A 6,613-nucleotide genomic window follows, 5' to 3' on the forward strand; every position below is an offset into this window, starting at 1 on the left:
TGGCTGCCAGGGCTCTGCTAGGGGTGGGGAGTAAATGATACACATACACATCTCTCTATATATAATATATATACATATACATCTCTCTATATATACTATATATAGTTTATATATCTGTGTATATACTATATATAGTTTATATATATATATCTGTGTATATACTATACATAGTAAATATATATCTCTGTGTGTATATATACTATTTATAGTAAATATATATATCTCACAAATGAATGAAGTCATTCATTCTATACCTGTCCATGTGCTTCTGACTCATCTCATTTAGTATGATACTCTCCATACTCATCCATTTATAAGCAAATTTTATGACTTTATTCTTCCTAATGTCTGCATAGTATTTCATTGTGTAGATGTACCATACTTTCTTTAACCAGTCAACATAAGTCATTGGGCACTTAGGTTGATTTCAGATTCTGGCTATTGTGAATAGTGCTAAACAGACCTTTCTTGATCTAGTTAAGGGTAACTATAAATGCCAGGAGCAAAATCCATATGCAATGTCAAATTGCTGAGAAGTTTGTCATTTTTTTTAATTGAATCACCGTGAGAACAGTTACAAAGCTTTCCAGTCTAAGTCTCAGTCATACAATGATCAAACACCCATCCCTTCACCAGTGCACACCCTCCACCACCAAGAACCCCATAATATCCTTCCATTTTACCCCTCCCTCCACCTATATGGCAGATGATTTTCAGCTTACTCTCTCTCTGCTTTGATCACATTCAATATTTTAACAAAAGATCCATCATAATTATTTGAAACTTTCCCCAACAATCAGACCTGCTGAAAAGGCATCATTAGATAATTTGTTTTCTATTGCTCATATGAAGAGCATTTTGGATTTCTAATATTTTAATAATAAGTCTGGAGGGATTTCTGCCAAAAGCTGCCGGGCTCTTATATTGGTTTATGTGCTTCTGGGATCATGGCCATTAAGGAGCCAGGAGCCGTTGTGAGTGGCAACTCAGGTCCTTGTCAGGGTGGGGAGAGGGGACAGTTCCACCTCCTTAATGGCGATCCCGTGAGGCCCGTGAGGCCCCGTGTGTCACATCACTGCAGTCTCATACCTGGTTGTCCAATAGGCTTTGAAAAGGTGGCAACCACTGCACCACCAGGAAGAAAAGGCAGAAGGGACAAATATCTTTCCCCACCTGGGTTGGAACAGCACAGCAGCATATTGCTCAGTCCAGATGCATTTCTGCCAGAAGCCATTGGGTTACGAGATTGGTCTGTGTGCCTTTGGGATCATGATTATTCCGGAGCCAGAAGCCATTTGTGGGCAGCAACTAGGGGCCTCGCCAGAGTGGGGATAGGGGCTGGTTCCACCCCTCATCCTGCGAGGTCCCGAGTGTCGTCGGTCTCTCTCTAGTTTTGGGCAGGGGCAGAGGCTAAATCATTTATTTTCCATTGCTCACTTTGTATACATGGCCACACTTTTCAGAGGAATAGTCCTGTGGCCACATATAGTTTTACCAACTCTGAATATGTCCGGCCACATGCTTGTAGAAGCTCATGGTCGCTGGGATTCCATCTGGAGAAGGCGGGGAGACTGCACCTGCTCCATCTGGGGTGTCCTGGAGATATTGGCTTGGTATGGGGCCCAGAGAATTCTCTAGTGTTGTGATTCCCACCGGCTTTCTTCACTCCTGAGTGCGGCAATATCAAAGTTTGTCATGTTTTTTTTTTTTCTTTTTTGGGTCACACCTGGCGATGCACAGTGGTTACTCCTGGCTCTGCACTCAGGAATTACCCCTGGCCGTGCTCAGGGGACCATATGGGATGCTGGGATTTGAACTCGGGTCGGCCGCGTGCAAGGCAAACGCCCTACCCACTGTGCTATCTCTCCAGCCCCAGTTTGTCATGTTTTTAAAGACACTCTGTTAGTGCTTTTCGCAAAACTGATTTCAAGACCATTAATGCCCCAAGCTGTTGCCTGTCCCCAAAGCTCTGCATTGCTCCTTCAAATCTGAATGACAATCTAGCTGGATAGAGTATTGTTGCGTATTCTTGGTGAAGTAATCACTTCACTGAGGGTTTGTTTTAAATTTTAATTTTTAATGCACTTCTATCAGATTCTTTTAGTCTCACTTGATATATCTGCTATAAATCTTATGGGCTTTCCTTCATTTGGAGGTTCCTTTTTCAGGCTTTCTTATTTCAATATTCTGTCTCTATCTTTTACTTTTGTCTATTTTCTCCGGGACACTTTGAGCCTCTTGGATCTGGGTGCTTGCACTCTTTAACAATGGGAAATTCCTATCCATGATTTCTTTAATTATTTGTTCTTCATTGAAATTGATTCTGTGTTTTTCAGGGACTTTGATGATTATTTTATATTTTTAATTGACTGAGAGATTCCAGTGATTCTTATATTGTTCCTCTTAAACTTCATCCCATAGTTCTCTGGTGTGCTGTTCATTTTTTTTTTCAGATTTTCACCCATCTTCTATTGTTTTATCAGGGCTTTCTGCATTTTGTTTTAGAGCTCTAATTATTTCCTCAACTACAGTTTTTCTGCTAATCAGACCTTCTATTACATTTTAATGCATTTTGTCATAGTCTCCATATCTATTACTTCTGTTGAATAGTTCTCTTATTCATGCTCTCATGATTTCTTGTGTTTTTCTTACTACATGTGCTATTATTTCTTTGGTCATGCACTCAGGAATTTCTTCTGGAGGTGCTGGGGGGAACCATATGGGATGCTGAGAATTGAACTTGGGTTGGCCATGTGCAAGGCAAATGCCCTACCTGCTGTGCTATTGCTCCAGCCCCCCCTTTCTGTTTTTTCATTATAGTTTTACCACCTCTGAATATGTCCGTTATTAAAATAGTTTAGTGTTGGATATCAACCCTAAGTGCTTTAGGCTTAATCAGTGAATTATCCCCTTTCCTCCTCCTAGAGGAATTTATATCACCCTTGCTAGCATCTCTAACTTAGTTAAAGCTTATTTGTAATCTTTCCCTTATATGTTACCTCGCATTGTCACAGTCCCCCATGTTAATCTCTACTGCTTGTAAAACAAAACTTTCTGGTTATTCTGAACTTGTATTGACACTGCTTTGTATTTGAAGTGCTGTATATTTGTACTTGTTTTTCTGTTTTTCCTATAGCCTTTTATATGTTACCATAGAGCAATGTTCTTTCGTTAAACACAGAATGACCATGAATGCTGTGCTCCTAATATTTGGGAGTTGATTGACTCTGAAATATATCTGCTCCTGGGCATAATTACTTGATCATAACTACTTGACTCAGGCTTCAGTTTCTGTAGTTCCTGACACCCCCAAGGGGAGGTCCCGCCATGGGACTAGGGTGGACCCAGGGTGAGTGGCAAAACTACCCGGTAGCGAAATGGGACATTCTAGAAAGCATAAATGCATGGTTTTCATGCAAACTGTTACAACTTTAGAGACAGGACCTCCTTGGGGAAGGACTAGCCGAACTGGCCTGAGGACTTAGTCTGGGATTTACGGTAAAAGCCTTGCTTGCACTCAGAGCCCAGACAACCAAGTGTTTAAAACCCTGTTTGCTCTCAGCCCAGAGAACTAAGTGTTGGGATCTTTGCTTCTTGCTGTGTTTATCCAAACAACTGCTAGTATTGATAACTTAATACAATTAGAGGGAAACATAAAAGCATTACAGTTGCCCCTGGGAGACAGTGTGTCTCCTTGAGTTGATCTCCCTAAAAGAATTTCCTCTACCAAATGTTTATCTATGTAAATGACCATCACACCTGTGCTTACCTCAACCCCCCTTCAGATGTTCTATAAGTGTGCTAGCAACCCTGCTTTAAACGGGCCATTTTCACCATCAGACTGTGGTCTTGGTTCTTTGTTGGGGAGGATTGCAAACAGCTCTCACTGAACTCAGGCATCCTTGCATCCCGTAACACCAGTTCATTTTTGTTTAAACAGTTTAGGATTTTTGGTATCCTGTTAAACACTTTACACAAATGTAATAATACTATATCTATTCTTTTGTGTCGGATTCATTTAATTTTGTCAGTTTTATCTACATTGTTGCATGGAATTTTTTTTCTGCATTAAAAATTTGCCTGAATATAACATAATTTATTTACCTAATACGTGCCAGATGAACAGGGTGTTATTTTAGGTTTGGATAAATATGAGCCATGCTGTTATGAGCAGTCATGTACACATATTTTGATTGACAAGAGCATGAGACTTGTTAACTTTTAGTTTTAGCGTTTCTTTTTAAAACATTTTATTTGCTTGGGAGTTTCATATCTGTGTTCACAAACGAGATGGGAGCTTCTTAGAGCTTCTTTTTTGAAAGGAAACTTTTATTATATCTATGTACAGACCGGCGACTGGACCGCAGGGACCACAGCTCAACCCAATTTGGTGGCAAACTCGTTAGCCTTATCCTTTTCCAGTTTGGCGATGCATGCCACAGACTTTAGACCCAATATGTGGCCACTCCAGTGCCTGCGAATCTCTTCACCGTAGTTGGTCCTGAGGGCTCCCATCAACCTAGCCAGAGATCCTGTGTCTTCTGAGTTGACTTGTGTGAAAGGCAAGGCGGTGCCCATCTTCCTGTGGCCTGCGGGCAGGCCTCCCCCTTGATGATGGGTGGGCACCCCATCTTCCGGCGCAGAGCGGGCAGACGGACCACCAGCTCGGCGGGGTCCACGTCACGCGCCATCACCACCGGCTGCGCCTTCTTGTCCTCCTCTAGCGTGGTGACAGTGCTGACCCCAGCTCGAAGCACTGGGGACTCCATGGTGGGATCCTCGCCCTGGCCCGGCTGCTGCTTCTCCTGCTCTGTCTTGGGCCGGTCCTTGCGCGCCAACTCCAGCAGTAGCCCGGCTGCAACTAGGCTTGGGCCCAGGGCACACCCATCTGCAGCCAGGGCCTGTGTGAGCTGGTAGGTGGCGGGGGTGGGGGGGTGTGAGGGGTCGGGGGATGGCGGGCGGGCACCTTGAGCCCCTGTACAGGACAGCGAGTCGCATGCGGGTGTGGTGATGTCCTGGCGGGCAAGCGAGCAGGGCCCGGGGGCGCGGACGGCCTTGGGGTTTTTAAAAATCATTATTATTTTAAGAACCTCTTCATGTAAAATTATTATTAAAATAAAATGAAAACACAGGCAAAAAAAGAAAACCTAAACTAGGTAGATCTAGTAGCAATAGGCTCAGATTTAATAGGAAACAGGTTTGTGCAGACAATGAAAACTAACAAATGTTGTAATAGATGTGCGCAAAGTTAGGTTTAAATGAAATTAGAAAATGATAATGAATCTGAAGTGTTCCAAAGGAAGTACCACTTCTGATAGTCAGGAATTTTCAACCATGATTAAAAGAATGGCAGGTGGAAGGATGGTGGAAGTGTAGCTGTGTAAGATCTGGAGATGTGGGCTCGGAGGCAGGGAAAGAATCCTAAGATCCTGCACCTGAACAGATGAGAGGAAATGATGAGTGAAACTGGATAGGTATGTGGGGGCAAATTATTAAATCCCTTGAATGATGAGCTGGGGAAGTTGATTATTTTTTTTTTGTCATTGTTGCTGGCAATGAAGACCCATGAAGGGATTTAAAATATGATAGTTAAAACTACACATTTGCTTTATTGTACTTAATTATCAGAGTTAATTATATTTAGAAATGAGAGATATTGAATGCAGGAAGATAATTATTATAGTCATATTATAATGACTATAACTTCATAGTCACTTCCAGAAAACCTGAACTAAAGGATATAAGTAGGAGATAATATTAAAAAGTGATTTTCATATTCTATTTGAATATATATAAATACCGTCATCATCATCATCCCGTTGATCATCAAATTTCTTGAGCGATATCAGTAACGTCTCCATTCGTCCTAGCCCTGAGATTTTTAGAAGCCTCTCTCCACTTGTCCTTTCCAACGATGCTGCACTGGAGGCTCTTTCATGGTCAGGGGAATGAGACCCAGCTTGTTACTGGTTTTGGCATATGAATACACCATGGTGAGTTTTCGAGGCTCTCCCATGTGGGCAGCGTGCCAGTTTCTCCCAGAGGGAGAAGTAGGCTATAAGACAGCCTACTTCCGGGAGCTTGCTTTTAAGTATCTGGATGTTGGCCATTGATGAGATTCCACGGTGCCGGGGGCAGTCTCTGGGTGTGACCACCTAGCTACTGGAAAATGGGAAATCTGGGCAGAAGAGGCCCAGTGCCGATCTGAGCAGGCTTCAGCCCCGGGTCCCACACACCTGGGCTTCTCTGCCTCATGCATGAGGCTTGTCTGAACGTGTGGAGAGGGGCCTTGAGCATGGCTGTGGCTAGGTTCCAGAGGTCTTCGGCTGCCAGAAGCTCTGCTCGGGGTGGGGAGGGAAGCTGGAGCCCCGCTACGAGGGGCCCCGGGAAGACAGCCAGGTGCGCGGGCAAGAGACTCTTCATGGCTCTCTTCTGGGAGCTTGCTTTATACCAATATTTATACCAATATTTAGTATTGCTTTATACCAATACCAAGCTTGATTTATACCAATATTTAGTAAATAATAAGTACAAGGACAAGAGAGACAAAGGAGGAGATGTTAGATGGTTACAACTTGGGATTTTTTTAGTTATTAATATGGTGATTCTGAAA

At 42.9% G+C, this 6,613-nt stretch overlaps 1 pseudogene; it reads right to left on the reverse strand.

The window, feature by feature from the left end:
- Nucleotides 1-4,377: 4,377 nt before the first annotated feature.
- LOC101549034 (60S ribosomal protein L7a-like) lies at nucleotides 4,378-5,075 on the reverse strand (annotated as a pseudogene).
- Nucleotides 5,076-6,613: the final 1,538 nt, after the last annotated feature.

The sequence above is a fragment of the Sorex araneus genome, chromosome 3 (assembly GCF_027595985.1).
Source record: "Sorex araneus isolate mSorAra2 chromosome 3, mSorAra2.pri, whole genome shotgun sequence".
In the NCBI taxonomy this organism is placed as follows: domain Eukaryota; kingdom Metazoa; phylum Chordata; class Mammalia; order Eulipotyphla; family Soricidae; genus Sorex; species Sorex araneus.